The sequence below is a fragment of the Nicotiana tabacum genome, chromosome 2 (assembly GCF_000715075.1).
Source record: "Nicotiana tabacum cultivar K326 chromosome 2, ASM71507v2, whole genome shotgun sequence".
NCBI classification, from domain to species: domain Eukaryota; kingdom Viridiplantae; phylum Streptophyta; class Magnoliopsida; order Solanales; family Solanaceae; genus Nicotiana; species Nicotiana tabacum.
In genome coordinates, this window is record NC_134081.1 from 125,167,180 (window position 1) to 125,183,959 (window position 16,780).

Below are 16,780 nucleotides of genomic sequence, written 5' to 3' on the forward strand. Positions count from 1 at the left end.
AACGACTGTGTCAAGAAAAGCACTAATAAGTAAAGATGACGAAGTAAAAACAACAAAAGCTAAAAACGGAATCACACTTACGGTTCATATTCCATTTCTCGAGAAATGACATACTCTCAGCCGGGATTAAGTCCGAGGTCTTCACTCGAACAAACCTGCTCATCCAACCCCGATCTTTGTCTTCATCTATACTCGAGGTGAACGCCTTAGTGGCCCGACGTTGAAGCTTTATCAGCCCACCTCGGTAAAGACGAAGGCTATACAATCGTACAAAGTGGTCGATGGTGAAGGGAAGCTCGTCGATTTTGCTCACAAAGAAACAGAGTAGTATTACAATCCTCCAGAAAGAAGGATGTATTTGACCGAGGGTTACTTGGTACTTTTGGCAGAAGTCGATGATGATCGGATCGAGGGGACCCAGCGTAAGTGTAAACACTCAAGTACCCTTTCACGTGGGTAGTGATTGCTTCCTCCGGTGCCGGTATCACAACATCTTTGTTTTCCCAACCATAATATTTCTTCACCAAATCAATAAGGCTTTGAGGTATCGAGCATATATATCTCGATACCGGCTCACATCGATCAGTAACCGACGAGGTTTTCTAGACCTTAAAGTCAGAATGAATAACACATCCCCCGGGAATGAGTTCTTCGAGGCGTGGCTCCACCACTGATTTCTCACCGGCCGGCCGAGATGAGGAAGCAGCCTCTTTCTGAGGAACGATTTTAGATATCTTGGCCATCTAAATTTTCAAGAACAAAGAAGATGGGAAATTGAAATATTTTGGTGTTTGACGAAGAACAAGTAAAGAAATTCTTAAAGCTGGAAATATAAAACTTTGGAGAAGGCGAAGAACTGTGAAGATTGGAATGAGAAGAGTTGAAGGTAAAAGTTTAAAATAATGAAGAAGGGGGGCTATTTATAGATTTGACAACGACGGTTCAAAATCGGCAGTGGCCGACCATCGTCTGACGCACATTTAATGCCTTGGTAACTGAACCGACAGGACATTTGTCACATACGTCATAATCGGGCTCGACGAAGACGTCAGTGTAGTCAAAGGTTGAAAAATAATATCGTTTCTCGCCACATTCTTTCTGAGAAACAAGGAGACTATCTGTATACGGTCAAAACCGAGTTTGCCCTTCGTATAATTAGTCAAGATTGGAACATAGTGGACCGATGATTGTCATTATAATATCGAGATATGATGTGAAGCCGTGTTATCGAGCTCGAGATCCAGACCGATCAATACCGAACTCGAGGCAATATCGAGCTCGAGTCAATATCGAGCTATGATGTGAAGTGGTGTTATCGAGCTCAAGAACCGGAGACCGATCAATACCGAGCTCAAGTCAATATCGAGCTCGAGCTCCAGAGATCGACCAATACCAAGACCGGCCAAGATCGAGCTAAGAGACAAAGAACCGTTGTAGCCGCACTAGGGGAGAGAATCTCAGCGGAAATTAAGGAAAAGCTAATTAACTAATCTATCATGGGATCCCCACTATGTATTTTTAATTATATCCAAAGTGAGATTTCTCCACTATACGAAGAGTGACTATCATTTTTGTAAAGGAGGATATTCAACATTCAGACATCAATACACTCTCACACTTCAAAGATTATTGATATTTACACATATATACATCCTTTTTTGGGCTTTGGACATTGGTTCATCTTGCTCGTTTATAAATCATTCTCTATTCAATTTGGGTTCGTATTTCATTCCTTTTTTTATAGTCAATATTCGATATATTTCTACTTATTTTTTTAATTTGTACCAAGTTATATCACGTATCCTTAGAACTACGTATAAATTCAACTCTATCAGTTTTTCGGGTAAACAATTTTATTCTGATTTTAGCTAATACTCACAACTAGACACCGAATAAAATTAATTCCAAATTTTATATTGGATAAACACTAATCCTATAACAAAACGGGCAGGAGTATATGATATCAGAACCAAGGTCTTATCGTAAAGTACGACAATAAATGGTCCAATGAAGAAATAATGGAATCTTTCCTCTTATGTATTTTTCACTCTCTAAAAACCTCAAAACTAGTAAGGAGTGTTTGCATGTTTCACACGTTGTACTACATCAAAAAATCCAAGATGTTGACATTAATTTCACCGATTCAGATTTTAAAATTTATGAGTTGCTATAACAATATCAAGTTAAAATATGATGATTAGATTTATTAACAAATAATATGAATATTTAATAATATTTTTTAGTATATATACAAAATTTGATAAAAGCAACTGAGTTTCAGTTAATTCAAAAAATTACACTATAAATCCGCCTCTAGTCACTTTCCATCTTATCTTTAAAGCTTTCAACGATATGGTTTATAAATCATTCCTATTACGTATGCTGCAAAATTACTTATAATATATTCCTTGTCAATCTTAGCCGCTCCAAAATTAATTAAAGGAGGATTCCAAAAATGAGAAAAGGTCCTTTCACTTTCCGCGCTTAGCCTAATTACAAAGTTTGGTATCTCATCTAACTTTAACTAACTTTGTCGGGTGAAGTATTGAAAGATTTTGCGTAAGAAATGTATACGACTTATATTTTCTTATTAGTTCGTTTTCGTTTTCATATTTAAAAATAATTTAATTTTATATTTTTCTACTTTTATACTTAATGGCATGCATTTATAGTCATTCTTTTTTAAAAAAAAATAAATCTTAAACTATATGTCCAGTCAAATTACAATAACAAACCCAGTAAAATTACACAAGTAAGATCTGAGAGGGTAGTGTACACACTGATCTTACCCCTATTCTGAAAAGGCTAGATATTGTTTCCGTTAGACCTTTGGCTCAAGAGAAGATAAAATAAAGCAGTGGCAATAAGCAGTAACAACAACAAGATTATAAAATATCGAAGCGAAAATACCGGATCAAATTACGTTATATAAATTGAAACAAAGGTAAACTTTTTTTTTACATAGAAAATTTTGGGAGTTTAAGAGGTTAATGAAAAAAATACCCTACTGAGTTAAAGCCAAAGACGGTAAAAACTTTTCTTATCTGTTTCGTGCAAGTGTGAAAAGTTTTGCGTTCCTATATATTGTCAACAACTTAGCCTCGAAGCAAAATTAATATCCTTATAGTAGTGTCCCAACAACTTTACACATTTCAAAAATTCATATAATTTATGAGCTTGTCCCATCAGATTAATCGACATAAAAAAAATCCACGTGGCAATATTCATGCTATTATTAGTTAAATTAAATACGTAATCATAACAAATGTGAATGACTTTTTTCAGGTATAATAAATACTTATTACTTTTTCCAGAAATAAAATTCCGATATCTGTCGGTCTAGGGGAGAAAGTCACTTTATTTTTTATAAAAGAACCAGCTGGTTCCATTCCCATTTATTTGCTAAACCGACACGCTAACCTAAATATAAACAATAAAAACGTATTCAATATTACCAATTTTGCCATTTGTTAGGTTTTTTATTTGTCTAATCGTATCTCGCTGTAAGGAAAATGCCTCATTCCTGTCTTGTTCTTTAGTGGAGCTTCAATCAGAGATTAATTTAAAATTATAATTCAAAGTTGAGAGCTATATTTGAACTTTCTCCCCAAAAGATTTCGACAGGCGTAGTCCATTGTAAGAACTTTTTTTTTGACTTCACCTTTAGCAGAGCTCCAATCAAAAGATCATTTAAAATTATAATTAAAAGTTTAGAAATAAATATGAACTTTTTTCCCTACGGAATTTGGATGTACGAAGTCATCCATTTTACTAAGAACAAATACGAAATGATTTACTGACTGTTATAATATGAATAAACTAAAAATGTAACAAAAAAGAAAATTAAACAATTTCATATAGTGTGAAGACAAATTTGATCCGTTTACCAGCAAAAACAAAAGAGAAAAGCAAAAAAAGGGATTTTTTTTGTAAATACAATTTCTATTAGAGTATATTACATCATCTACAACTATTATTTGATTCACGTTTTGTACAATATTTTATACAATTAATAATTATTCATCTTAAAAAAATCTCTTTTCTCTCTACGGAAATCATTTACTCTCTCCGGTCCACAATAAGTGATTTTTTGGCCCTTTTTTTGTGGTCCAAAATATCTGTTTTTTTCCATATTTCAAGAATTAATTAATTACTTTTTTCCTACATTGCCCTTGGAGTAAATAGTGTTGGAGTATGTGCTAGGAGTGTTTATGTGAAGATAAAGTAAATGTTGATATGGTCAATTTCATTATTAATTAATGTTAAAAGGTGAATTTTTTAATCTGTATGAGAACAACCAAAAAATCACTTATTGTGGACCGGAGGGAGTAATAAGAAGCCCAAAAATTTAGCAAATCTAATGAGATCCTCTCATTTCCTAAATTTAAGCTTAACTGAATTGACTACAACTAATTATTTCTTAAAAAATCTGTAAATCCCTAAACTTTAGCCTAATCAAATTTACTGCAACTCAAATACAATGAATCATCTCTTAAAAAATGTCTTTTGGCTTTCATTAAAAATAGGTGAGAGAGTATGTTCATTGAGTAATAATATATCCTTTTGCACTATTGCATATAACAGATATATAGTATATTGTATACTATTTACATAGTGATATAGATATATTGTATAAGGTATATATTTGAATGTATTAATAAATAACAGAATAATATATATATGTGTGTGTGTGTGTGTGTGTGTGAAATAATGGTTAAATAACATATATAAATAAAACAATATACTTTCTACCTAAAATATGCAATATACTTAAAGAAATTGTATATTATACATATTATAAATATATTATATACTATATATTATAAATATGCTATATATAGTCCTCTTAAATCCAATATTCTTTATATTGTATATAGATAATAGAGCTCTTAAATATATTCTATAAATATGTATATTTATATACAAATAATGTATTCATATATAGTATATGCATTTTATGGTACTTACTTAGTATAGTCCTCGTAAATGTGATTTTCTTTACACACACACACACACACACACACACACACACATATATATATATATATATATATATATATATATATATATATATATATATATATATATATATATATATATATATATATATAGTAAATGTAAAGGAATATTGCACCAATATTTGGTTTTTCTTGGTATATTGTAAGCATATAAAAAATATCTACATATATTATACCAAATTCATACATAAATATTTTGGTATTTTGTCGTTAATCCTTGATACCACACGATTCAACATTTAAAAATGTTGAACCACGCTAACTTCTCAGAAAAATAAATTCAAAAATGTCAATTTTTATCTATTTAACAATTGATTGAATTTACTAGAAAGTAAAAGGGGAAAAAAGATGAAGAAAAAGAACACCATGGGTGTGAAAGACAAAAGATCATTTTTTCTTCACAGATTTATCTCTACGTGTTTTTTTCCAGATGCAACTTATTGATAATTAGAATGAGAGTGATGACTGGCATGCGGTGTTAGTGCACCAGAACTATGGGATATTGACAAAAAATTAGTTCTTTCAATAGATGATTCTGAAATTTCTTCAATCCGAACATTGTCTCTACCACCACTGTCCATGATTTTCTGAGCAATGAGTTTTTTATGCATCTTGACCTACAGAAAATATATGGGACGAAGAAAAGGGGGAATAGACGCTTGTGATATATTGGAATATCTTTTACTGGAGAAATTGGGGTGGGTGTGTGTGGGGGAGTGGGGGGAGGGTTGATAGTGATATATTTTAAGTGACAGGGAATCTCAAGGGAGGGATTTTAGGATATGAAAAGTTGTACATAATTTAATTTAAAAGGTAAGATTTTGAAATAAGTTGTACTAAAAGTAATTTTGTAAAAATAGTTATAGGGAATATAAATAATCTTTTTTTGATAAGCTATAAATAAGTCTTTAAAGGGTTGTACTCTATGTAAATTTCTCCAAAAAAAGAGTAGAAACAAATAATATTTATTAACAATATAAAGAAAATAATAGGAGAAACTTTCATAACTATCACATTTTTAAATAATATATACAGAATCCTAGCACCATTAAGTATATGTCAAATGTGGCAGTGTATTATTTACACTAGTGAATTTGTTCGTGCAAAAATGCGATACAGTAAAGAATTTAGAATTATCTTCTTATAAATCAAGTCGAGATAGAGATACAAATTCTTTTTTGCTTAAAGTTGAGACTTCTTTTCCCTACTAATCAAGTCGAGATAGAGATACAATTTGTTAACATCAAGTCATATATGTCATTCATATATAAAAAGAAACTCAATTTTATTAAATATAAATTATATAGACAGTATAAAAGTATTCATAGATTTTATTTATCCATTTATTTTTCACTTTTATCTTCTTTTAATACAGTGCCATTGCCTCTTCGATTTCCTACTTTTATTTGTTTTCTTCACCAAATACATCTACATTATAGTCATCAGACAACACATAGCCAGTGCTTCTCATTGCAAAAATAATAATAAGAAGAATAATGTAGAGACTTTTATTCTAACCATAGGATAGATATGAAAGTATAAGATAAAGGCAAGTAAATGAAAAAAAAAGATAATAGAATATACCATGTTGAGTAATAGTATCCTCTCGAGATGTTAGAATAAATTTTAAAGTAGTTTTGGTTTGACATAAGAGTAGAAAAGCTAATTCAAGAAATAGTGAAAGAACCAGAGTGAAAATTACATCAAAATCAAAATTCAATAATCCATGGATAATGTCTATGTACTGCACTTTAGGATTTTTGCGGAGAATCATATGCAAGAGCGAAAATGTCGTTATCACAACTGTAACCAAGCCAAGGACCTGAATAGTGAATACAAAGCCAAGTAGCAGGTACCGTCACCACTCGTGCACACACCATGATGTGATTCATCTAGTAATCGTTATAGGAGAAAAGAGAATAGTGTTATTAAGCATATAAATTTATATAGAAGTAATAACGAAAGAATTAACAATACCTGTAGAGATCCCTCATAAGTGAACCGGCACAAATAACAATACTCTTTCGCAGCTTTGGATAACATAGTATAATGACCCGGCCGGTCGTTTTGAGTATTACAGCCCCGTTCCTCATTTGCTGCTCAATTTATGCCTTACAGTTGATTTACGACTTATCGGGTTAGTTGGTTCGGGTCCGGAAGGAATTCGGAGTGAAATGAGACACTTAGTCTCATAATTAAAAATTTTAAGTTAGAAAAGTGACCGGATATAGACTTATGTGTAAACGACCTCGGATTTAAATTTTTATGATTCCGATAGCTCCGTACGGTGATTTTGGACTTAGGAGCGTGCCCGAAAAATTATTTGGAGATCTGTAGTGGAATTAGGCTTGAAATGCCGAAAGTTTAATAGTTAAATTTTTGGGAAGTTTGACCGGGGGTTGACTTTTTGATATCGGGGTCGGAATCCTATTCTGAAAATTGGAATACCTCTGTTATGTCATTTATGACTTGTGTGCAAAATTTGAGGTCAATCGGACGTGATTTGATAGGTTCCGGAGTCATTTGTAGAAATTAGAAATTTCAAAGTTCATTAGGCTTGAATTGGGGTGTAATTCATGGTTTTAGCGTTGTTTGAGGTGATTTGAGGGTTCGACTAAGTTCGTATGATGTTTTAGGAATTGTTGGTATATTTGGTTGAGGTCCCGAGGGGCTCGGGTGAATTTTGGATGGTTAACAGATCAAATAATTAAACTACAACGGCTGCTGTAATCTCCTTATGTTGGAAATCTCATCTGCCAGATTCGAGCCCAGATGCGAGCCCAAATTCGAGCCCAGAATCGAGCCCAAAATCGAACCCAGAATCAAGCCACGATCGAGCCCACGGTCGAGGGCCACGATCGAAGGCAGGGTCGAAGACATGATCGAGGGCCAGGGTCGAGGGTCAGAATCGAGGCCCAGGATCGAGACCCAGAGATCCAGGATCGAGGACCTTGATCGAAGGCCAAGATCGAGGCAAAACCGAGGCAGTCTAGGGAGAATTATAAAGCAGGGACTTCGTCCCATTCACCATTTTTGATAAATTGGAGCTTGAGGAGCGGCGATTTTTGATAGATTTTCAAGAAAAACTTGAGGTAAGTCCCTTGTGATCATTTCTACTCCATAATATTGAATTATCATTGAATAATCCGACTAGATTACATGATTTTGAGGTGTAAATCGGAGATTGGAATTTAGAAATTTGGAAATAAGATTTGTAGATTTGAGGGTTGAGTTGAGGTCGAATTTTGGTAAAATTGGTATGGTTAGACTCGTGGTTGAATGGGCTTCTGAATTTTTTAATTTTTGTCAGGTTCCGAGACGTGGACCCCACGGGCGATTTTTGAGCTAAATTTCAGATCTTTATGGAAAATTAGTATTTTCTTATGGAATTAATTCCAATAAATTTTATTGAATGAAACAAATTATTTGTGACTAGATTCGAGGCATTCGGAGGCTGATTTGCGAGGCAAAGGCGTAGCAGAGTAAAGAATTTCATGTTTTGAGGTAAGTAACAGTTTTAAATCTGGTCCTGAGGGTATGAAACCCCGAAATTTTGTGTCATGTGAATATTTTGGAGGTGACGCACATGATAGGTGACGGGCGTGCACCGAGGGGATTGTGACTTGGTCCGTCCCGTAAAACTGTAAAGTTGAATAACTTATTGTTAGTTATATGCTCTCTATGTGTTGAAGAAATTTGACTGTAAATCATGTTAGAAATTATGCTTACGCTATGTGATAGTACTGTTGGAACCCACAGAGGTCACATACTTGTTGAATTATTTGCTAATTGCTATCTTGTGCTCAGTCATGATTTTACTTGCGTATCATACCTTAGTCTTTCTTGATATTTGTTGATACATTATGTTATCTTTGTTTGGGCTGATCTTTGTGATTTCTGAGAGCCCGAGAGACTAGAGAGATTGAGGACTGAGTAAGGCCGAGGGCCTGTCGGTGAGGTAAGGATATTATGGCACGTGAGTTGTCTGTGCAGGATATTATTGCATGTGAGTTGTCCGTACAGATTATAGAGCTTGGGCTGTACGAGCCCCTCCGGAGTCTGTACATCCCTAGTGAGCGCGGGTACCCATTGAGTGTGAGTGCTGAGGGCTGAGAGCCGAGTGGTTGAGTTGTTGTGATAAGTTGAGTGACAGTTGCCTGAGAGGCTGTACTTGCTTTGCATTTGTTGTTACACTTGGTTGCTATTTGTCATTGTTGTGAAATCTCTGAAAGATTTTAGATAGGGATTACACGAACATGAACTGTATAAAATTGAATTGTCTTAAACTACCGAATTTGAAAGCATGTCTATTCTTTGTTGGAATCACTGAAAGTGAACTATAACTGTGTAGCTTGTCATTATCTTCAGTTCCTTAGTTATTATTGCTACTTGCTGAGTTGGTTGTACTCATATTACACCCTGCACTTCGTGTGCAGATCCAGGTATTCTCGGACATAGCGGGTGTTGATCATTTTGCGCAGTTGATTTTCAGGAGATTTTGAGGTAGCTGCCGTGTTTCACAGACCTTGTTTCTCCTTCTCTATCTCCTTGTTTACTGTATTTGTTCTCAGACTATTATAGACCGTATTATTCAGACTTGTATTCATATTAGGTGCTCAGGTACTCAGTGACACCAGGTTTTGGGGAGTGTTCATGTCAGTATTTGTGAGATTTTGTATTGTATTAAATTATTATATTTTCAAACTTAAGAGAAATTATGGTTTATCGAGATTATTAGCTTGCCTAGTATCGAGATAGGTGCCATCATGACAGGTTGAGATTTTGTGTCGTGACAATTTGGTATTAGAGCCTAGGTTACATAGGTCTCACGAGTCATGAACAGGTTTAGTAGAGTCTTGCAGATCGGTACGGAGACGTCTGTATTTATCTTCGAGAGGCTGCAAAACTCTTAGGAAAATTTCACTTTCTTGTATTTTATCGTGCATAATTGATTCAGCTTGAAACATAACTTTTTGAATTCCTTTAACGTATTTCGTATGCGTACATGAGCGCTCAGTATTAGCTGTGCGTCGCCGACTTATGATTCCATGAACGATGTTTGAGATGCGTATTCCGTGTTCTGGTGATGGGCCAGTCTGGAGGACTTGAGGCCAGGTTTAGACCGCAACTTAGGCTCGCGGTAGCTTCAGTTGTAACATGTACATTTGGACTCATATGCCCGGTAATGTCCCTACGAGTGGAATTTGTGGCTCGATGAGCGGTGGAATGGCTTGGTGAGGAGTATGATGTAACTGCGGAATGTGTTAAGATAATTTGAATATGACGAGAAGTGTTTCCTTGAAATGTAAACGAAGTCCATTGGGTGCTTTATTTTCGTTTTGATGTGACGTACAGTCTCGAGTTGTGAGTGTATTGAAGGATCTTTCATGTTGTTAAATTATGGGATAAATTAAATTCTCATGTCTTGTCAATGAGTTTGGACTCAAGAAGAGTAAGTGATTGTATAGTAATTGTGGTTGCGAATGGGCATTTTTAATGTTGATGGCTAAAGAAAGATGATCTTCGAAGAGGCTTAGAGTCGGTAACATTTTATTGGTTCAAGTGCGGCAGAGATGCATTTTTGATTTGATGCAACAGTCGGGCAGCAAAGTATGAGGGAAGACATGACGGGAGTGTTTCGCGGCTAGCAGGTCAAGTAGGAGATGTAGAGGGTGAGAAGTTGCTTAAAGGAGATGGTTTAACCGAAGTAAGAGTGGCAGATTAGCATATGGATTATGTGGTAGGGTAGTCGCGTGCCTTGAGAAGGTGTAGAACGGTTTGGAATCGTGATAGAATGTGATTTGGCCTACGGACTTTATTTGGAGTGATGGTTATTTTACGGAAAAAAAGATTGGATATGGCAGAAAGGAGTTTGTTTGAAATGAAGAGGGATGTGAAGATCTGATTATCGTTTCAGGCGCAATATGACTTGAGTTCGGAAGGTATTGTTGAACTTTCAGTTGATTTCAAAAGGGAAAGTGCAGACTTATACTATTGGTGGGCGAGCATGAGCTCAAGAGAATTTACTGATTACGTGGTCGTTGCACCCAGTGCAGTGACGTTGGGAGATGTCGGTAAGAAATTCCAGAGGTGGGTTATCTCTTGTGAGCAGTTAGCAGTGGCATGATGTTGATGAAACTTCTACGAGGAATATTACTTGCTACCCGGTAAGAGGTCGAGTGTGTGACTGTGGCTGGCGATTCAGAATGTTCATGAAAAGCTTAAGAAAAGACTTCGAGAAATTTGGAGGGTTAACGGTGCGAGATCTTGGTAATTGAGAAGGATAAATCCTTGCGGATTCTAATTTTATATAACTGCAGCTTAAGGCTAAGTGGGGGAGCCTGCTATTGACAATTTGATTTCATGGTTATGTGCTAAATTTTAGTTTTGGTACGAGGCATACTCGTGGATTAGTTATGACTTGTAGAGGTTGAGATCGAGGATGACTCGAGTAAAGAAATTCCTGGACATGGGTTACATTGCACTTTATGAAAACATAAAAATTATTGAAAACATGATGTTATTTTGAAGGATGTAGTGCACACGAAGTATGAATTTGATTGGTCGTGATAAGGCATGGTTACTTGTTTGAGTGTTGATTGTGCTAAAGGAGCACATGTCTCTCGGCCTGTTTGGGGCGGAGTAAATTAGATTTGAGCAGAGTGGATGACTCTCGAGAGGGTTCTAATGGATTCAAAATGTATATGTGGAAATTGAATATTTTTGGAATTTGTATATCACTAGAATCAGTTACTTACATTGGATGGTATCAGGACATGTGGTAATTCTGTTTGACTATGGATTCTACATTTCAGTATAAGAAAGGAAAGAGGAATAATTTTAAATTCGCATAAGGTATTTTCAGAGTGAGTGTTAAGGTTGGGGTATTTATGGAGGTGCTTAAAAAGAATACAGTGGCTTATGGGCCTTAAGGCGATGTGGTTTTATGTCAGGATGTCTTGTAGTGAGCTTTGAGTAAGGATAGAAGTGTTCTGACAAGGAGAAATGTCAACTTAAGGGTAATTCAGAAGAAACTCGGATAAAATAAGACAAATGGGTAACATGATGGATCAGTATGGTGATGGTATGCTCGGTTCTTTTGGTTCTTACGATGAGGTGGGGCTTTACAGGTGTTTTGTGGCAATACTCTCGGATTTGGAAACCTGTGTGGCTTGGTGGAGTTAGAAGAATTCAGTTCTGATAGCTTGGTTAGGTGCAAATGAATTTCAAAGTGTTCATGATGGTTTCTACCATGGTTTGAACCGGATATTTTCTACCGGTGTAGGGAACATGTTGCGTATTGTGATTTCCTCCTGGAAAGAAGTAAGAGAGAGGTTTCTAACTAACCGGGTATGTAATTTGTTGGTGACTCAGAGTTGATAATGGGGTTCTAGTGCTTGTCACATGATGGCATAATAGATGTGGTGTGTTGTGCGGGATTAGGATTTACATGTACTAGGTAAAAGTTCATTCTTGAAAGGAAAATTACGAATTTTGGACAGAATGGTCAATTTCAGATAATTAGATGAATATTATAACTAATCGGTAATCCCTGAGAAGGGACGCATTTCAAAAGGCGCATTGTGTTTTGACTTATGGATGTTCATTGGTATTGCAGTACTCACCTGGTTGATAGACTGACAATATTTAAATTATTGTTATGTGGCATGAAAGAATTATGAAAGTATTCCGTATGGGAAGATCGTGAATGGAAGATGTATCAATCATTCTAGTGCTGGAGTTGGGATCAGTTACGGTGATTCATGTGTTTGATGAATTTGGAGACTGGGAGTTCTCAGAAGTATATTGTTTCGGGTTGCGGCCTGTTTGAGGTGAGTATTTTATTTTTAACTCAGTGGAGGCACTAGTTGCGTTAATTATTTGTGATAGCTATGCTCTATGAGTGTGTATATATGTGAGGTTTGAGCCCATGTACGGGCATTAAATCAAGTATTCATACTCAGAAGAATGCTTAGGCTATAATATGCCTAAAGTTGACTGTTAAGCGTAAAGTTATAACGCTTCCCATATTCGTGCCTTCGTTGAGAACTATCTGAGCGATACTTGAGGTCACAAAGAAGATGATTTCCTAAATAAATGGGGTAGTTACTAATTCTGCGTAAAATTACCGATTTGAAGTGTGATAGCAGACTTTGCACATGCTTACAATATGGCGTGTTATTTATACCAGTCCAGGAGCATGAGAATCTTATTTCATTATCATATACAAGTGTACTTGATTAATTGCTCCTGTATGATATGCTGGGACTGGAGGCCTGTGACCATGCCAGGCGATTCATACTATTGGCACGTGAGTTGTCCGTACCGTGTGTGGGAATTTTATTTCTTTGATAATTTATCGGATTTCATTTTTTTTCCTTCCCTCTACGATAAAAATTACACGAGCAGCGTATTTGAGGAATTGTGTACATGCGCCTATGGTTATCATCTTCATGAAATTTGAGGAGTTGGTTGTAACATTGTGGTTATGATGGTGCTTGTTGAACTTGCAATATGGTTCTCTTCCTTGATACATCTCCCATATTTGGGTACACGGATTGCGCAGTGGTGGCTGGAGTTATATTGATGTAGCGTGTCTGTGGGATAGTTGTGTTGAATAATATAAGGTCATTGGACCTAGAATGGGTACTATCAGGCTTGATTATGGTATATTCAAGAGGGTTATGATTTTGGTTGGGGCGAGAGAGCTCCATGGCTAGTTGATCTGATGAGTGGTTATGAGTTTTTGATTGTCTCTTTCATCATTGGCAGTGTACGAAGGTTGTGGAATGAGGTTCTGTTGACTGCGAGGTTTTATAATTTATACTAGTACTTGGTTGGTTTGGAATAGTTATTGTGATCAGGAATGGTGCTACGAGCGGGCGAGTTGTGTAATATGCTGGGTGATTATATCCGTGATTATAGTTATAGCTCTATGCAGCTTGTTTAGACTCATACAGTGTGTAAATGTAAGATTCGTGTCTTGAAAAGAAATTCTGAAGGTTGAGAATTAAATTCCAAGGTTTTGGGGCTAAGGCTAAATTAAGGATTTCCAGTTGTATTGTGTTATCAGGCCTATGTGAAATAGGGTGATGTGGGATCACCCCCGTGTATGCGAGTGGTAAGATGGAATAGTGATTTGATGGCTTGGAACAACTATTGGCACATTCGAGGACGAACGTATGTTTAAGTGGGGGAGAATGTAACGACCCGGCCGGTCGTTTTGAGTATTACAGCCATGTTTCCCCATTTACTGCTCAATTTATGCCTTACATTTGATTTATGACTTATCAGGTTAATTGGTTCAGGTCCGGAAGGAATTCAGAGTGAAATGAGACATTTAGTCTCATAATTAAAAAATTTAAGTTAGAAAAGTGACCGGATATGGACCTATGTGTAAACGATCTTGGATTTAAATTTTTATGATTCTGATAGCTCTGTACGGTGATTTTGGACTTAGGAGCGTGTCCGAAAAATTATTTAGAGGTCCGTAGTGGAATTAGGCTTGAAATGCCGAAAGTTTAATTTTTGGAAAGTTTGACCGAGGGTTGACTTTTTGATTTCGGGGTCGGAATCCGATTCTGAAAATTAGAATACCTCGGTTATGTCATTTATGACTCGTGTGCAAAATTTGAGGTCATTAGGACGTGATTTGATAGGTTCCGGAGCCATTTGTAGAAATTAGAAATTTCAAAGTTCATTAGGTTTGAATTGGGGTGTAGTTCATGGTTTTAGCGTTGTTTGAGGTGATTTGAGGGTTCGACTAAGTTTGTATGATGTTTTAGGAATTGTTGGTATATTTGGTTGAGGTCCCGAGGGGCTCGGGTGAATTTTGGATGGTTAACGGATCAAAAAATTAAACTACAACAGCTGCTGTAATTTCCTTCTGTTGGAAATCTCTTATGCCAGATTCGAGCCCAGAAATCGAGCCCAGAAATCGAGCCCAAAAATCGAACCCAAAATCAAACCACGATCGAGCCTAGGGTCGAGGGCCACGATCGAAGGTAGGGTCGAAGACATGATCGAGGGCCAGGGTCGAGAGCCAGGATCGAGGGTCAGAATCGAGACCCAGGATCGAGGACCTCGATCGAAGGCCAAGATCGAGGCAAAACCGAGGCAGTCTGGGCAGAATTATAAAGCAGGGACTTCGTCCCATTCGCCATTTTTGACAAATTGGAGCTTGAGGAGAGGCGATGTTTGATAGATTTTTAAGGAAAACTTGAGGTAAGTCCCTTGTGATCATTTCTACTCCATAATATTGAATTATCATTGAATAATCCGACTAGATTACATGATTTTGAGGTGTAAATCGGAGATTGGAACTTAGAAATTTGGAAATAAAATTTATAGATTTGAGGGTTGAGTTGAGGTCGAATTTTGGTAAAATTGGTATGGTTAGACTCGTAGTTGAATGTGCTTCCGAATTTTATAATTTTTGTCGGGTTCCGAGACGTGGGCCCCACGGGCGATTTTTGAGCTAAATTTTGGAGTTTTATGGAAAATTAGTATTTTCTTATAGAATTAATTCCAATAAATTTTATTGACTGAAATAAATTATTTGTGACTAGATTCGAGGCATTCGGAGGCCGATTTGCGAGGAAAAGGCATAGCAGAGTAAAGAATTTCACGTTTTGAGGTAAGTAACAGTTTTAAATCTGGTCCTGAGGGTATGAAACCCCGGAATTTTGTGTCATGTGAATATTTTGGAGGTGACGCACATGCTAAGTGACGCGCGTGTGGGCGTGCACCGAGGGGATTGTGACTTGGTCCGTCCCGTGAAACTGTAAAGTTGAATAACTTGTTGTTAGCCATATGCTCTCTATGTGTTGAAGTAATTTGACTGTAAATTATGTTAGAAACCATGCTTAGGTTATGTGATAGTACTGTTGGAACCCACAGAGGTCACATACTTGTTGAATTATTTGCTAATTGTTATCTTGTGCTCAGTCATGATTTTACTTGCGTATCATACCTTAGTCTTTCTTGATATTTGTTGATACATTATTTTATCTTTTCTTGGGCTGATCTTTGTAATTTCTGAGAGCCCGAGAGACTAGAGAGGTTGAGGACTGAGTAAGGCCGAGGGCATGTCGGTGAGGTAAGGATATTATGGCACGTGAGTTGTCTGTGCAGGATATTATAGCACATGAGTTGTCCGTACAAATTATGGCGCCCCTCCAGAGTCTGTACACCCCAGTGAGCGCGAGTACCCATCGAGTGTGAGTGCTGAGGGCTGAGAGCTTGTGGTTGAGTTGTTGTGATGAGTTGAGTGACTGTTGCCTGAGAGGTTGTACTTGTTTTGCATTTGTTGTTACACTTGGTTGCTATCTGTCATTGTTGTGAAATCTCTGAAAGATTTTATATATGGATTACACAAACTTGAACTGTATAAGAGTGATTTGACTTAAACTGCTGGATTTGAAAGCATGTCTATTCTTTGCTGAAATTGCTGAAACTAAACTATAACTGTGTAGCTCGTCATTATCTTCAGTTCCTTATTTATTATTGTTACTTGCTGAGTTGGTTGTACTCATACTACACCCTGCACTTCGTGTGCAGATCTAGGTATTCCCGGACATAGCGAGTGTTGATCATTTTGCGCAGTTGATTTTCAGAAGATTTTGAGGTAGCTGCCGTGTTCCGCAGACCTTGTCTCTCCTTCTCTATCTCCTTGTTTACTGTATTTGGTCTCAGACTATTATAGACCGTATTTTCCAGACTTGTATTCATATTAGGTGCTCATGTACTCAGTGACACCAGGT